Here is an 18,459-nt window from a genome sequence, read left to right on the forward strand (position 1 = left end):
ACATTTCCATTAACACAGGGTCCTATTAGGATTCACGACCATAGAAATCACGATAGTAAGCATTACAATAGTAATAATGTCAAGTTTTACGCCCCATCATAAATAATGCTCCTGAAGGGAATGTGAGGGCCCCCAGGCTTTTCCCATTGTTCATCATCCTCCAAAAGCATCCAAATACCTAAAAACTGAAATGATGTAAAGTTCCAAAACTGAAACTTTTCAGGACAAAAGCATGACTAATATAAAGTGCCACTAAATAGAGGAATAAACCAAGTTGTCTCAAGAGATCCATGCTCCAGATGCTCAAGCTAAGGTTCAAGTGAACCCTATAAAGAATCAGGGGTAACAGGAATTGTACTTAGGGGCAAAAGATGGCAAGAGAGACACAGAGGCATTAAAACGATCCAGTTAATAAAGGAAGAAAATGTCACATTCTTTTAGGATGTATATCGTTATTGATCTGAAATGCAAATTTAAAAGACAAAGAAGATTACATAGAAGCAGAAGATAGATCAAGTTTGCTCTTTCTAGGAGGATAGCTGAGCTCATGAAGAAAGATGCTGATTAAATATTTTTGGATTAGTCAATCTATACGTGGAAAGCCCCGTTCCTGAAAATGACTAGGAAAAAATATGATACAACATGTAAGTGGCTAATATATCCCTATGGATATATGTGAAATAGTTTGGAAAACCATATACTTGGCTCCAACATATACTGAGCACAGGGCCAAGTGCATAGTAGGAGTTTAATGAGTGTTTGAATAATCAATGTCTACATAAGTCTGTTTCTATGGTAACCATCAATTAGGGTCAATATATTTTATCTAAGTAATTTTGAAAGCTTATTATGTAACTGTCACTAGCTACACTCCTCCGTCCTCTCCAAGACTGAAAATATTTTATTCAGGCGAATATAAATCTCCAGGTAATTTCAAACTACACCTTTTAATTTCGAGTAATTAGTATTCCTATTTTCTGCAGGTTATAAGAGTTATGGTAATAGTTCAAGTTTGGAGGAATTCTCCTCTTGAAAAATAAACAGAGTTTCAAAGTGAAAAAGTTTCTTTTAATTACAATGTGCACAGCAAATAACTTATATTTAATAATTTTCAGAATGCACCCAAAGCTCGAGGGCAACCCAAATTTACAAGAATCTTGAACATTTAGTAAGGAAACCTAAAGGACCAAATGCACTCAAAATTAGGTAGTGATGCCATGAGAGCAATGAATCTTAGGAATAAAGTAATTCTACAATAAACCATTTTAGATTACATCTCAGCTTATCTTGCTTTGTATGTTTGTCTCAATATTACATAAAATGTATGTATTACAACAGAATTTCCCCACATTTTCAACTGATTAGATGCCACTCTTCATTATCTTATTAAGTTCAGGTCTAACATTGATGTAACAGTCGCCTTCACAACAGCCAACAATGAGGGCATTGAAAGAAAATGGACCACATCATGTGGATTCTTTATAACAAGAACAGATGTTCTCAGATAAAACAAATCTGTTTTTGTTTTTTTATGTTTTTATCCTCTTTATTCTACATGGAAATGCTTCAATAAGAAAGAAAAAAGTAAAGAAAGACGTGGAGAATATTAGCTATGAAGGCAGAACTGCTACAAGTACGGGCTATTTAAAACATCTTCTATAAAGTGGCATCTGTTCTTTAGGCAATTTTTGTACATTGCTTAATTTTTGTGATTGGGGACAAGATAAGAGGAAAATGACTAACACAAACATAGTAGTTTGGGAACATTGCTTCATTGGTATCACAGTACCTATAGAGATATAAAATGAGCTTTCTCTCAGTCCAATGATGCTAACGTTTGGAGGTCCGTCAGTTCTTATGGTATCCTTGAGATACTCACAGTGGTCAGATTCAAACACAAATATTTAACTGTCCATTTGACTGTAAAACTTTGGAATGTGATTGCCAATGAATAAAAATGTAAAAACAAAAACAAAAACAAAAAAACACCCAGCCAGGTGCGGTGGCTCACGCCTGTAATCCCAGAATTTTGGGAGGCCGAGGCAGGCGGATCACGAGGTCAGGAGATCGAGACCATCCTGGCTAACACAGTGAAACCCCGTCTCTACTAAAAATACAAAAAAATTAGCCAGGCATGGTGGCAGGTGCCTGTAGTTCCAGCTACTCGGGAGGCTGAGGCAGGAGAATGGAGTGAACCAGGGAGGCAGAGCTTGCAGTGAGCTGAGATTGCACCACTGCCCTCCAGCCTCGGCGACAGAGCGAGACTCAATCTCAAAAAAACCCCCACAAAACTGAAGCTTCTCATGCCCTACCATTTAGTTACATTTGATACCTCCAACGGCAACAATTCTTATTATTCTTAAAGTAGAAAAAAAAAGATTCACATCTATCTCATTAAAATGATATGGAATAGTATTTGATATTCATTTTCAAACAATAAATAAATAAGTCCCAGTGGGATTTTTGTAAAACTCTTGGCCTCCAGAAGTGGAGAGTCAATGGCATTTATCCTTAATCAAGTCAAAAGGTCAACTCATTCTACAGAGGAAAAGTCATGTTTACACTCAGCAGGAAATCAAAGCAAAGAGAGAGGAGGAGCAAACCTAATCAGTATCCCAGGCATAAAAGTGAATTGATAAGTAAGGCAAGATGCAGACACAAGCTGAACGTTGAAATATACAAACTGTTCTTGATGATGTAGTCTAGGGATGACTTTTTCTGGCCTATTCAAGCAAAAACCCAGTGAAGTAGCATCAGTGAAGCAATGAATGTAAAGAGTTATTCACGTAAGTAAAGGATGGTTCAGACAAAAAGAAGAAAACACTGAAATTTAAAATGAAACTAGTGAGAATTTAAGAAACATCTCAAAACCATCAACTTTCCTGCATTTTTAATAACTAGGAAAGTTATGATCTGCAACTGGGTACATATTAGTTGTATGTATTACATGTATTTTTCCCTTTTATAGTTCAAGTAATAAATATTGATCACAAAAAAAATCCTTTGATTCTCTTGAGGCTGCTTAAACTATCACTGCTGGATCTAAGTAGAGAATATTAATAAATTGCCTAACACTCCTCAGTTGAATTTCCCAGGTAATGACACTCATGCCTGGAATAAAGATGCAAAAGATTCCTGGAATGCAGAAGTTCGTAAAAATAGAGTGTTTAATTGTTTACTATTGTAGAACAGAGAGCCTTTAATGAATCCCTTGGGTAATACCACCCAAATGCTCACACAAGCTATCCTCATTGAAAACTCATTTAGCACCATCTCTTTGAGGTAAGACTCTGCTTCACAGAAGATGGCCTAATTCTCTGTTGAATGGGGAATACGGAATAAGATACCATGGATGAAATACACTGACTAGACTGTTTTTCTTGACCTATCCTACAGTAACCCTATGGAACCCTTATTTCTTCAAGAAGTCAGAACCAATAATGAAATCAAACAGCAACATTAGGAGATAATGCATTGCTGATTGCTTGGAGGAAGATGACACCCAGATATTATCAGATTTTTCCCTGCTTTGGCAGACAGAAAATCAGAGTGTATGTTAAAAATCTATATTTGAGCATTACTAAAGGGACACACCTTCATAAGGTGAACTTTGGATTTTAATTATTTTTAATTTATTTCAATTTTCTTAAAAACTAGACTGTTCATATTACATGAATTTGTTATTCCCCCCAGGAGCAATATAAGCAGCAAGACTACAAGTTACCCCTGACATACACGTGTTTGTCAATGTATTTCTAAGACCTGACCGAACCAACTAAACCAGATGGTTTTGCTCATACACAGGGGGTAGAAATTCCTTCCATATGCCACAAAGCTCTGTTTCCAAAAGTGTATGGGGAACCATTGGGAACTTTAGCTTGGGTGGAGGTTGGGGAGGGAGGGGGTGAGATCTGTATCATAAGCACTTTGCTTTACCTGAACATCTTTCTATTTTTTCAAAGAGGGAAATGAAACAGTAACTTGATTTCCCTTCAAACTACATTTCACATGAACCAAAATTTCTACAATGCATAAAATATATGAAAATTACCCCCTTTAGAAAGGCAAAGTGAAAGATGCATATAATTATATATCTAAATGATATGGTTAATAAATGCTCAAAATGATGGACTGTGTTAGATTTGAAGGACACCAAAGACATGTCAAAAAAGAAAACTTACCTTTGCTTCCACCAGCACCTTTGGCTAGGCTAGCTGAGCTGTGACAAGCATTTCACTAAGCCCATAGCATCACACATTGTATTAGGCATCCCCCCAAGACAAAACAGATCAGGCAAGTAAAAGCAGGGATGATAAGGAAAAAGAACAGGACTGAAGGAAGAAGAGGACAGAGAAGTAGGAAAAAGGCGTTTTATGTTCTGTCCACAAAATTTCAGCTTCTGGTTGTTTTCTTTGGGTGTCTAACCCAATAGAGATTGAGGAGGTGTTTTGTTTGTTTTGTTTTTACAAACTTAGTTTTAAAGCATTCATATTCACTGGAAAAAAAAACATTTTAAAGTATAATTATTTTTAGAGCCCGTTTGGCAGAACACCTCAAATAGATCATTTCACTCTTACTGGAGTACTTAAGGCTCAGGAATAGCTGTCACACCTCCTACAACAGGTGTGGAAGGTGCAGGGATCTTTCTTGAAGTCTTCTACAGAGAAGTCTCCCAGGGAGGTGTGAGAAAGACAAGCGACCCAGCTATTCAGCCTGAGCACTCTCCAGGAGCCCCTGCTTCTAGTTAAAACCTACTAAAAACGCCACCAATATTTATCAGGCTTTAATAAGCAAACATAATTGAGACTGCCACATATAACAAGTTCAACGATGGACTACTCACCCCTTTCTCTGCGCCTCATCCTCTACTTCAGCCTCCCAGGGTATTAATAGAGTAGTGTTACTCACCTCTGCCAAGGTTTTGCAAGATTATTATTCACATCTTTCACAAATGCCAATTGAGCATCAGAAGGCAACCAGGCATTGTGGTCACATTCTGATGCTCATTCTGATCCTCATTGCGGAGGATAAAAAGATAAACAAGACAGAACGGGTCCTGCCTTACACGGTTTACAGTCTACTTTGGGGTGAGAAAATCTGATAGACAATACACAAATTAAGGAACATGAGATAATTTTAGATAGGGTTGAGTTCTGTCAACCCTATCTAAAATAAGGCAGGGTAATACGATGAAAAGTAGTTGGGGGTAGGGAGTGAGGATTGAGGATTGGCTACTTTGTAGAATGTTCCAGGAGGGCCTCTTTGAGGCGACTTCTCTACTCTTGTCCTGAGCACTTGGTTCGGTAGAAAGATACTAAATGAGATGATCAGAGAAGGCTTCTCTGAGAAGGTGCATTTAGGAAGGAGCCAATCATGCGAAGCTGGTGATGTAGGCAGAGTCCAGATCACATGAAGTCCTAATGACATGGTACAGAACCTGAAAGCTCTTCAACATGTACTGGAAGCTCTTGGAAGGTTTTAAGTAAGGAGATTATATAATCTCAATTAAGTTTTGAAAATCACTCTGGTTGCTATAGGTATATTAGACCAAAAGTGAAATAATGGAAACAAGAAGATCTATTAGGAAGCTGTTAAAGACAAGAGATGAAAATTATTTAGGCTAAAACTAGGAAACAGTAGAAATGAAAGTTGTAAAATTTGGGATGTATTTTAGAGGTGAAGTCAACAGGATTTGGAGATTGGTTTGGGAGGTGAATTGGTAGTAGGAGAAGTAAAGAGAGAAATCAGTGTTGATTCCTAGGGTTTGCTCTGACAAACTGGGTAGATGAAAACAGCCTCACTGAAAACGGAAAGATTCCAGAAAAAAGTAAGACATGATTGATCCTACTAGCCAGAGAAGGTTACTTCTGGTATTGTGTCTCTCCTATGAGTCACACTTGATAACCAGCTCCTGGCAGCTTCCTGCTGCTGAGACATATGAATCAAAGTTCACTGCTTGCCTGATTTTTCTTAGAATAGTGTTAATTTATACTTCAGGCCACAACTATCTATTGATGATACAGGATTGTTGGGTGTTGCTATTTGCCCACCTACCTCCCTCGTTCCCTTCCTTCCTTTTTTTCCTTCCTTCCTTCTTTCCTTCTTTTTTCTTCCTTCTTTCCCTCCCTCTCTTTCTTCTTTTTGTCTTTCCTGCATGGTTTCTGTTATGTGCTCTAACCCATGCCTTAAGACTAGAACAAAGAGTGCCCCTAACATTACAAAGCAAACACTGGCAGCCCATCCAATAGCATCTCTAAATTGTGATCACAGTGTAAAATGAACCTGTTCATCTTGGCTGAGAGAATGGAGCATCTCAATTTTGAAATGGAATGAATCTGGAGCAGATATATCTCCAAAGAAACAAATGGCTCCTCAGAAGATGAAAAAGAATATTGTCCCCGATGTATTGCCAAACCTCTACCTTAAGCCATAAATTTACAGCAGTGCTCAGCAGTGGTAAGCTGGGGACAGGCTCAAGCTTTCTTGTGATAATCTCTCTCCATGAAATCACTTTTCAAGAGATAAGGGCAATTTTCTCAGGGATAGGCAGGAAGATCCTTTTGTGGATATTGATTCTACTCTTGTTTTTTAAAAAAACTTTATAACATATACTGAAACTTTCTCCACTTTTCTAATGGCATGATTAATACAAATTAGATATCTTACAATGATTTTAGGTATTATAGTGTTTTTGAGTCTGATTGTGTGATCTTACTGTTTAGCACTAAAGTCACAGATTTTGAAGCTGAAGGTGATTGAGCTAAAGAGATTCTAACAAGGATATGCCATAAGACCTGCTCCCTACCATCCCCTAATACATTTCTAATTTAAGTCTGTTTTCTTGTGAATTGACCTTTTTGCCCTAGCATGCAGAAAAAAATATATATCCAATTGTGAATTTAAAGGTCTACTACGTTAATATTAATTAATATTTTGCTTTAAATAGGAATCAAGGAAGGCAAAATACAGCTTACATTTGTCTCCCTCTATTAATTTTATAACCTTTCTATCTGTAGCCATCCCTCCTCAGCCTTCCCTGACCCTCCCAGCTGAGAGTTTACTGCTTCAGTAATTAATAAAAATTTTATTTTGCAAATGACCACTCTATTCTTTGTATTGTAGTTTTTTTAAAAAGAAAATTTTCATTTCTATGCCCTTTGAGGTAGAATATGCTACCTTTGTAATCCCCAACAAATAAGCATGGCACATTGCACCAAGAAAGTGCTCAATGTATTGGAAAAAAACTAGTGAGTGAATAAATAAAACTGAATAAATCAAATAAACAAATGAGTGGATGGGTTGAGGGAGAGAGAAGAAATGGAGGGGGAGCTTAAGAGAGCTGCAAACTGTATTTTAGCAAGAGGACAGATTGCACTGATTCAGGAAAGTAGTCCATATAGTAGTAAATACATATAATTGAGTTAATAAGTGATTACATAGAAACGGATGAATAAATTAAAGGAGAGTAAATTTATGGAGGGTAGAGGGGGAGAAGGAAGAGGAGCAGAAGGATCTTGGCAGTAGAGTGAATTAGACAAATTTGGAGTTGAAAGATATCAGGCAGCAGATATAAATGAAGTCACTACTTTTCCTTTTAATATATATTCTTCCTGGCCAGAAGAAAATGCAGCTCTTTGGGGAAGTGATAGGGGAATGAAAGTAACATATATAAAGAAGTACCAGTTGCTTTGCATACGTGGTCTCATTTAGTTTTGTAGCATGCAGCTGATCTACTGTACCCCAGCTTTACGAATCAAGAGGCAGAGCAAAGCTCTGTGACCTGTCAAGGTTGTGCAGCTGTGGGACTCAAACCCTAGTCAGCCTGTCTGAAAAATCCTTCCACTCTGGTTTGTTCTCACAGTTTCTCCATGTTTACATCCCTGAGTTGTCCTGTCTCAGGACTGAAAGAGGAATAGGGTAAGGCTGGGTAAAGGGCATGGAGGATATGGGAGACTATTGCTAATTATGAAACAGAAAATCTAATTCTAGGAAGATAATGAAGAGTATAACCTGGCCTTTTTTTTAAGTATTTGTAAGACCAGGGTACAGGCGTAGCATACAGAACCTATTAATAAAGCAAAAAAAAATTAAATATGTATATTGTAAATAAAAGTGAGTATGAAAAATATCATATTTGTATGCGCTTGCAGCACACCCTGCATCACGTGCCGCCTGGCATCATATTCCCTCAGCCAATGTCAGATTTCAGCCACTGCAGCAGGTGACAGTTATTGTGAGCTCAGACAGAGTTTGATGGTCCCCCGCTTCAGGCATGGCCAGCCCTTGTGTCTTCTCTAAAGCTAGGGTGCCTGCCCTGCCTGCAAGAAAGAGCAACCAAGAAATGGGAGTGAGGGTGAGAATACCCTAGGGGTAAATGTCAAAGAATGGGGAGGGGAAGGGAGCCAATGGATAAATACTCCAACCTCCTATGTTTAAAGCAGAAAATCCTGGGAGGCATTCATGGCAACACCTTCATCTCTCCCACCTATGCAGTGCTTAGAGCAGGAATCTTGACAGTGGACACTCACAGTGGTGTTTCTTTCTGCACTGCTTACTCTCCCTGCTCCTTCACTTCTGCTTTTGGGGACCACTCCCAGATAAACTATCTCACCCGAGTCTTTGTCTCAGGCTTTTCTCTCAAGGGAACTCAAATAAGATAAAACCTACATAGCACTCAATCATGTCTCATGCAGTAACTCAAATGTTACAGCAACCGCATGAGGTAGGTAACGTCAATTACATAGGATGAGATTAAGAGGTTAAGTGACCTGCCCAAGCTCACAAGCTATTGAATTGTGAAATTAAATAAAGAATCCAGTCTTTCTGATTCCACAGATAGATTGCTTCCCATTAACCTAGATAGCTGCCTGTCCTGACTCCACAGATAGATCACTTCCCATTAACCTAAATACCCACCTAGAGTCCATGAAACCCACACAGTACAGAAGGCCGTAGTCTGCTGTCAGCACTCAGGGCAGGCTGAGGGACCATGGTTGTAAATTATCAAAAATTGACCAGACTCCTGGGGTTGTGAGGAAGTAGCACAGGTCTCTAAGCACAGTCACATAGCTCTTCAATCTGAACCATGGAGGACTTTCGGGAACTCTAATTTGTTAATTTGTCTAATTCACTCTACTGCCAAGAATGAGGTTACGATCATTCTTAAATAGCGTAAGTCTATTCAAGTGAGAAGCTAAGAGATATGCTCTTGATATCCAAAGACCCTTCAGGCTGTATCTGCCATATTCTGGATGAATATCCCATCTGGATGGGGGACTTTATGTATAGATATAAAGATACAGTCATTGGATTTTAGAAGTATCCCAAGACAAAGAGTTCTGGGAATACAGCATTTTCAGATCAACCTCCATGGTGTTTGCAGCACCTCCTTCCTACAATAGAAAGTACCAAATATAAGGTAAAATTGGGAAAAGAGGGATATTTGCAGCCTCTTTGGCATGGTAATTACAAGGCCTATCAGCTTATGAGCTTGATGGCATTAGCTGATCACCCACTGTGGACAGAGGTAGCTGCCACACAGAATGGTCTTACTCCTGGATAAACTCTCTTATCCTCTTAACATCTGGTGTATGTAACTGCAAGACCCAGGAGCCTGGATTAGCAGAACTATCACTCTATTCTGGTTCTTGTTAACTAAGATGATGAGATTTGTCCTTCCTAAAATAATATGTATGTAGGTTTGAAAAGTTGAGAAATTATAGCTCTTCATCTCCCTGGAAATATCATATCCTTATAGTCCCCACAAAAATAAAACTTGCAAGACACGCACATAGAGAAAATAATTAAAACTAGAACATCAACAAAAATAAATCAAGTGTATTTCAATTCAAATGTATTTGTTTTCCCTTAAATAAGCCTTACATGCAGCTGGCTCTTAAAACAGCAAGCCTGGCCATGTATGATGCATGCAAAACCGACTATGTTGGCGAACAGGACTAATTTCCATGTGCTGTCTTCATACCTTTGTGCAACAGTTTGGGCACAGCATGGATGTAAACTTCAAACTGCTGACTGCCTCCTCCATGCACCCTGAATTCCTCATTAACATGGGGCATCGAGTAGAAGAAAACTGTTCTTACCTAAGAGAGTGAAATTACCACCCCACTTTCAGACTGTATAAAGAAGGAGGGGTTTAATTTAAAAGTTGATGACCTACTAGATAGGTGTTGTGAAAGTTTCTGGGGTGCGAAGATGAAAAAGATACACTCACTGTTCTAAAGGAGTTTAGAGTCTACTGGGGGAGTTGAACAAATAAAAACCAATCATGTGGAAGAACAGGTACAGAGGTGTCCACTGGATACCCTGCTGGTGGGCATTCAGGCCATCTGGAAGTCATGAACTGTCTGTTCCTCTTCACATTCTTCATGGAGGATTATACAGATTCCATAAGGCATAGACCAAGACCTTTATTTCTATATCTTTCTCAACTCTAAATAGCACTGTCCTTGGCATGCACATTGGATTCTCAAATAAAGAATTAATGTCTTCACATACTTGAACAAGACCCTGTTAATAATAGATCACCAGACAATAGTCATAAGACACTATTCTAAGTGCTTTACCTATGTTAACTTACTCAATACTCACATCAATCCCATAAAGTTGCTGTGGTTGATTATATTATTTTTGACAATATTTGCTGTCCTTTCCTATCAGCCTCTTCCAAATAGGTCCATCCTTTCTGGAGGGTTACATTTCCTGCCTCTTATGTCAGGCATTTTGCATTACGTGCTTCACAGCCAAGAAATTGTGAGCAGAAATAGTGTGAACCACTTAGAAGGTCTGAGGGCCACCACATGGCTCTGCTAGCTCTCTTCCCTTGGCCACAAATCCAGGATATGACAATTTAGAGCTGCCTCTTCAGGCAGGGCCCAGAAATGAAGAGGCATGAAGAAGCACTGCAGCAGAACTAGGATGAATATTAATGCCAGTGGGAAATAAAGCTCTGCTCATTTAAGTCACTAGGATTCTAGGGAGGCATCTGTTACTGCAGCATAACTGAGCAGAGCTGACTAACACAGGGGTCCCATTAACAACCATATTTTACCCTTGAGAAAACTGACACAGAAAGAAGTTCAGTCAATTGCCCAATGTTGCATAACCTAATTGCTGGGAAGTAAACCTGGGCAGTCTCGTTCCATTTTGCCCTTAACTACTACACTATACAGCCTCCATTAGCTAAGAGATGCATCAGGGATGGTTCAGAGATGCAATGACTAATCCTCATAGTGAAATATTTTCCACAGGCCCTACAGGATAAAGAGTACAAAACTATTAAATAAAAACATACAATGGATATGCCTTTAATTTCTGAGCGCACAGAAAATGAATAAAAGCAGAGAGAAAAAAAAGATCAGATAAAATGAGACAAGAAACATATACAGAAAATGATGGGAGAACACAGATTAAAAGAAATTTTAATATTTGTCAAACTGCTCAGAGACAAATACCGCTCCTGGAAAAAATAAAACCCTTAATATTTTTATCTTTAAATTGCTGCCAGAACACAAAATCTATGCAAGTGTTTAGAAGCATGTAGTTTGGAAGCAATCTATTGCTTTTTGTATTTAATAAAATAAATACTTCTGTTTGCGATACCTAGAGGATGGGACGTAACACATTTCACCAGGGGGGACGTCATCTATATGCATAAAATAGTCCTGTCATTTTAACTTTCAGATTTTTCAGAGTTGTTAAGGCATCATTTAGGCCAGTGGTTCTCACATTTAAAACCTCATAAGAAACATATGAATAATGTTAATACTTTGAATTTCAGGGCTCTAGTCTCAGTATTTCTGATTCAGAAGATCTGATGGATACTATGAAGTGGCATTTTAATAAGATTCCTGATATTCCGGATGCAGGTGGTATTACTTTCCTAGGGATGCTGTAGCAAATTATCACAAACTTAGTAGCTTACAACAAAAATATGTTATCTTTCAGTTCTGATGAGAAGTCTAAAATCAAGTTGTGAGAAGGTCATAAAGGCTCCAGGGGAGAATCATTTTTGTCCCTTCCTAGTTTCTCAGGGTTTCCTGCAATTCCTGATATTCCTTGGCTTATAGAAGCATCACTTCACTCTGTTTGTCTTCACATGGCCTTCTGCTCTGTGTACCCTCTTCTGATAAGGATACCATCATAGGAATCAGGGACCACCATAATCCAGTGTGACCTCATCTTAACTAATTGCATGTGCAAAGACACTATTTACAAATCAGGTCACAATGCTGAGGTTCCGGGTAGACATCGAATTTTTAGGAAACAATACTTAGCCCACCACACAGGTGATTCTCCGACCACCTTTCTGAGAACAATAAAGAATAATCCTTCATTTTACTAAAGCGAATCCTGAGTCCCTGCACCTAGGGGAAGGAATTTCCCATGACCACATAAGTACAACCCAGATCTGACTTCCGGTCCAGTGCTCTCTGCACTGTAAACTGGTGCCTGTGGTTCTACTGGTAGCTTGCATTTTTGTAGCCAGAAGTGAAAAGATCATTATCAGACAATTTTGGTCTGCATACCAGAAGAAAATAAGTGAAGAACTGCATCAGACTCCACTCCATTAGCAAATTCCATTTCCCAAAGTTGATGCTTCTGAAATTCCAGAGATTTGGCCAATCTTTATTATTCTACAGTTAGCTCCACTTCCCTCCTAACCGAACCTATAACTCACAAGGAAACTCTGGAATGTCTCTCTCACCACCTGCCATCCTCTCACCCTTCGACACCCCAGTCAGCATCCCTCATGGTTTATCTCATGCTGTTGTAAACTAATTCTTCAGTTATCCATGTCCCCAACCAGATTGGAGGCACCTTGAAAACCAGGTCTAAAATGCCCATGTCTGCATCTACACACTCGGATGCTTGTTGAGTAAATAAATGAAATCCCTTCCTTATAAGCTTAATCCAAAGTTTTGCTTCTGTTATTAGAGTAAGGACCCTGCCACCTTGTCCAAGACTAAACTCTCCTCTGACTCCACTTCCCATCCTTTTTCTATATTCTTTGAGATATATATACATTTTTTTAACAGTGATCTTGCTTTTTATTCTCAACCTTCAGACTTTTCCTGTTAGCTTTCTTGAGGCACCTTAAATTTCACTCCACTCACAGAAGCCCTCCTCATAACCCTGCCTCTTTCCCTTGCTTTCTCCATTCACCTTGACATTTTAGAGTGTCCCACCAGGGTTCTCCTCCCCACAGACTTCACAGAGCCCCCCTTGACTGCTGCTGAGCCCAGGTTCCTCTGCCCTCCAAGCCCTCCCCACCAACCTTTTGGCAGCTAGTTATTTTCTCTGCTGTTCTATCTGGTTACTAATAATCTGCAAATCGCCAAGCATAAGGAACATTTTCTAGTCTTCTTCATCACCATTAAGCTTCGGCAGTTACTGCCATCTTCAGTGACATGGCTGTCTCATGGTTTTCCCACATGTATGAACTTTCATGAGCAACCTCCCCTCCCTGCCTCTTCCCCTGTCTATTACTTAACTCTGGGGTTCCCCAAAGTTCCAGCCTCTCATTTCCTTCTCTACACATGTATTGCTCCCTGAACCATCATCATACAACTTCAATTTAATTTTTGATTCATCTTTATTTCTTTCCTCAGCTCTGTTTTTCTATTTCAAATTTCCTCTAGGGTATCTCTCAGACATCTCCTATTTTCCCAACCCTCCCTCTCTTCCAACATCTCTCTCAAGGTCATCTCCTCAGAATATTTTTTTGTTTCTTTTCCTTTTTTAACTGAAATATAATTGTACATATTTACAGGGTACATAGTGATGTTTTGATACATATAATATATATTGATCAGATCAGGGTATTAGCATATCCATCATCTCAAATATTTATCATTATTTGTTTGGGGAACATTTAATATGTAATATGTTCCTTCTAGCTATTTGAAACTGTATATTATTGTATCCTGCAGCTCTCTGGAGCCCTAGCATTTATTTTTTCTATCTAGCTGTAATTTTGTGTCTTTTATCAAATCTCTCTGTGTCCCCCATTTTCCCCCTCCCGTTTTCAGCCTCTAGTATCCTCTGTTCTACATTATATTTCTAGGAGATCAACTTTTCTGTTCCTTTCTATACGTTCCTGGTACTACTCCCCCATTATGATCTATCTGGCAAATTTTTAGGTCCCAACCCTACTTGAATGAATCATTTCAAATACTTCAACGAACTTTTTTATTTCTGTTTTTCCAAACCTTTCATGCCTGACATATGGGCTCCAGATATTCTTCAGCTCTGAAACATTCATTGTGGCCCCCAAAGCTGAAAGTAGAGGCTCAGTGTTAAGACAGGAAGAGTTAAGAGTCAGAGACAGGGCTTCTGAAGGTTATAGGTGAGACTAGGATGAATCAAGAACAGGACTTTGGAAGGTTGATAAGAAGCAGGTTGGTAGAGAAAAAGAAAGGGAAGTACTTGGCAGGTTTTAAGGATGTATGATGAATCCATACTTGAAGAGAAGAACTCTGTGATCTATATTCTGTTAGGATAACTCTTCTTATGTTGGCTCCAGAGCCCACACTCTGAGCTACTGTGCCATATTGGCTCCCCATCACACTTTCCATTAAGACGACCTATCATCTCCAATCCAACATTGGTCTACTGTGGCTAGCACACAATCTCACAGTTCTCTCTACTCTCTGGCCTAGAAGCAAGTTTTTTCAGATTTTCCAAGATTCTAAATGATGTCTCCCCTCTACACCCCTTTTGCTGATGGTGGTACTTTTTTAATACGAGCACTGAAATAGGGTCCTTGCCATTTCAGGGGCTAACTGGACAATCCCAAAGATGGCATAGGGGTGCTAGAAAGAATGGCTGTGGGAGACCAGCGGGGATAATGAGGCATAAAGTCATCGCTATACTTTGTACTGGAGCTTAATATTTAATCCTCAGAATACTGGGAAGTAAGCATTGTTATCCCATTTTACAGATGACAGCAGTAAGAAACAGGGATGTTAAGTTATCTCAGCCAAGGGTAAATGCTAATAAGTAGATCCAAAGCCAAGCTTATCTGGGTTTATATAAAACTGCCTTCTGGATGGATGATGAATATGTGAGTGAGGGGTAGAACTTCAGATCAGACCTCCATAACCAATGGTGCTTCTTAGGGAGCAGGTGTGAAGGTTTGGGGAAAACAAACAGGTAGAGGAACCAGAAATTCTTCTTGGAACTGATACTTAGACTGGGTGAGAATGGGGGTGGCTGGGTGAGGCAGCAGGGGAATTTTGAGAAGCACAATGAGTAAGGAAAGGTGAATCCCTGCCAGCCCTAGATCATGCCGCTGGAGGAGGGGACATTTGTATATGGGGGTAGTTGATTATACAGTGAGCTTATATTGACTGGGATCAGCTTGTAATGTCTGTGAGAACTCAATATCCCCCAGTTAGATGCAGGGTGGGTCATCCTGGTCTCAATAACCTGACTTTCTACTTCTCATTGATTTTAAGGTGATGCTGGCTATGAACTCCATGAGGCTATTTTTTTCAGAATCTAGTCCAAGGCCTAGACATGGTAGTTACTTGACATGCATTTATATGAATGTATTTAAATGCAGCTTATGGACATTGAAATTCAAAGTGTGAATTGACTGTCATCCCCTAACACAGAAACAGGGAGAAAATGTGTTTATGTGCTTATTACAACTAATTATCCTGCTTGAGGCTACATATGCTCCTACTGAATCATAATCCTAGTTACAATTTATGCAGGGTTGTGAACTGACCCAGCTCTCTTGGGACCAGTGGAAGACAAGTTCTAATTCACAGCTTGATACACATTAGGTGCCCAACAGATCAGCGCTACTTGCTGCTATTAATAATTTACAAAAACATATTTAAGTGATTTATAAAAAATCTAGTAATGGGAGTACACGGTAGTTGGGGGAAAACGTTCAAGGGAAGAAATGAGGGAAAAAATATCCTATATAAACAGAATTTGTAAATGACAATTACAAAAATCATTCTATTCAAGGAACAAATATCTGCCAAATTGTTGTACAATAACATTTATTTGTTATTACTCATTAACTGAACAACTCATCAAATATTTACTGCTTATTTATGACACACTGGACATTGACTAGTGGCTGGAGATAAAAGGAGAAATATATTTTGATCCCTGGATCAAAGTTCCTTACAGTCTAATGGAGTAGAGAGTGATATAAAAATGTAATATAATGTTTTAAGTGCTTTAATACTACTATGAGTTCTTTGCATTATACCTAAGGAACACAGGGAAAGAGAGAAGCTTTTTGGGAGTGTGTGTGTGCATATATACATGCACATTTGGGTCTGAGTTTGGGGTTAGGAAGATAGTGGTGTTCAAGTAATACTTGTTAGAGAAAGAAAAGTTTATGCTTTTTAATAAATGCACAGAGCTAGTGCTCCAGGTAGACAAGAGGTGTTAAAAACTGCCACGTATAGAGATTAAGAGAGCATGCAAGTTCAGCGAATCTCGAGTACTTCCATGTGGTAGGGTAGTGGAGGGCATTTTTATGAGAGGTAGGAAATGAGTCTAAAGATGTAGCCAGGAGGAGATTTTAAGAACCTGCTTACAAGAGCCTGCTGTACTGAAAACTTTGTATTTTATCTCCTAGATCAGAAAGAACTCTTAAAATATCTTAAACAGGCTGCAATGTGTGTTTGCTGCATTATTTAAGATTATTCGATTTTGTTATAGCAAGCAACAAAAAGTTGGATGGAAATTATAGAATGGATTAAAGTATAGGGAGCAAACTGATAATCTCTGAGACCTGTGAGACACAGAAAAAATAAAAAGAGCACGTGTGTGCTGAACAAAGATAAAAAGTATGAAACAAGAGAGTTACTTGCCCATAGAAAGGGATGAAAGTACAGAGTAAACCTTAAATATTTATGAAGCTCAGACAATCTCTGTTGACTCCTTCATCCCTAAACTGGTCAACCCATTGGTGACATCCATTTTCGTCCCATTCTGGCCCATTTGCTCTGGTTGATACATAGAGATAAAACATATATCTGGTCACCAGGCTAATTGGCAAGTGATAGCTATGGCCAGACATACTTGCCCTTGTGTCTCTCCAGGAGGGCAATGGTGTAACAGGACCAGTGTTTCCCAGCTGTTGTATCCCTTTCTTAATCTCAACTCTGGTTCTTGTAACTACTTCATCAGCAGGGAAGACTAATATGGCAGAGAGGGAACCAAGGTAGTTGAACATTGTGTAACCAAGGATTGAGATATGGTAGTCTTTCTATCCCACTTGCACACTCTCCTGTGTTCATTGAACCAGTCACTTTCCCCTTGATTTATGCTTAAAGTGTACCTTAAATTGATTTAATAAACAATTTATAATTTCACATCTTAGCTTGGTCTAGGAAGCTTTTTGTTCCATGACCTCTGGGGCAGCCCACTTGAATGTACCTGGAGTGTCAAGGTGATTTTCTACATGCTGCTGGGAATGACAGGGTCAGATTGTTGCCTTAGAAAAACCACTCTGGACCTTCGAATATAAAGTCTACATGGCTGAGGAGGGGGTCTGGAAGCAGAGAGAACAACTCCTTACTTCCTCTTACAGCCAAAGATGTGCAACATCTATTTCAAAAAAGGTTTAAATAAGATTCAGAAGCTCCAGGCACACAAGAGAAAATGTCCTGAAGAACCACATGCTTGACTGTTAAACTAAAATAAACTCAACTTTTCGAAGTCCACAAAGTCAGTGAAAAAACCACCTAGAGGGAAAAAAAAAATCCTAATGTCAAATAAAAAAAGGTTGAGATTTCTTCACATCCACGTAGGATTATCCAACCATCCTGGTGCACTGATGATGTCAGGAGAGTTTGCAGAGATAATAGACCACCATGATCACAACATCATTCTATAATCTCTCATGTGGCCCAATAGGGTGCCCCTAAGAAACTGAAGCCAGCAAACGAAAAACATCAGGTAAAGGAAATAGCTGAATGATCATTCAAGTGCCTCACAGTAAGTAGTGAGCCAGCAGGGTGTGAGAAAGAACATAGGATTTCGAGTGAGCCAGACATGGCTTCAAATTTCTGCTCCAGTAGGTACTAGCTGTGTGACCTTGGACAAACATCTAAACATCTCTCAGCCTCAGTCTCTCCAAGCTAAAAATGGAAATACACATAATCACTCTAATCAAGGGGATATGGTGATGAATAAATGAACTAACACAGAGAATGTGTCCAGCACAGGATCTCCTCTGTATTCATCCTTTCCATATTTAATTCCACGAAGGTTAATAAATGAATGATGAGCAACTCATATCCTGGCTATTCCAACAGCCTACCTGGGTGCCAGTAATAATCACTTGTCTAAATGTTAACTGTTTTCTCTGTTTCTGGCTTATAACAATGTTAAACACACATTCCTTTAAGCAACTTAATGCTAGTAGGTTGCTAAGGCAACTTCCCTAGAAATAAGCAAGGCCAGCAT

General features: G+C 39.0%; 1 protein-coding gene across 30 annotated transcripts in view; it reads right to left on the bottom strand.

Moving 5' to 3' along the window:
* NRXN3 (neurexin 3) overlaps positions 1-18,459 on the bottom strand; it is a 1,697,203-nt gene that overhangs the window by 897,089 nt on the left and 781,655 nt on the right. The window lies entirely within an intron of this gene.

Source organism: Nomascus leucogenys, chromosome 22a (assembly GCF_006542625.1).
Source record: "Nomascus leucogenys isolate Asia chromosome 22a, Asia_NLE_v1, whole genome shotgun sequence".
Taxonomy (NCBI): Eukaryota; Metazoa; Chordata; class Mammalia; order Primates; family Hylobatidae; genus Nomascus; species Nomascus leucogenys.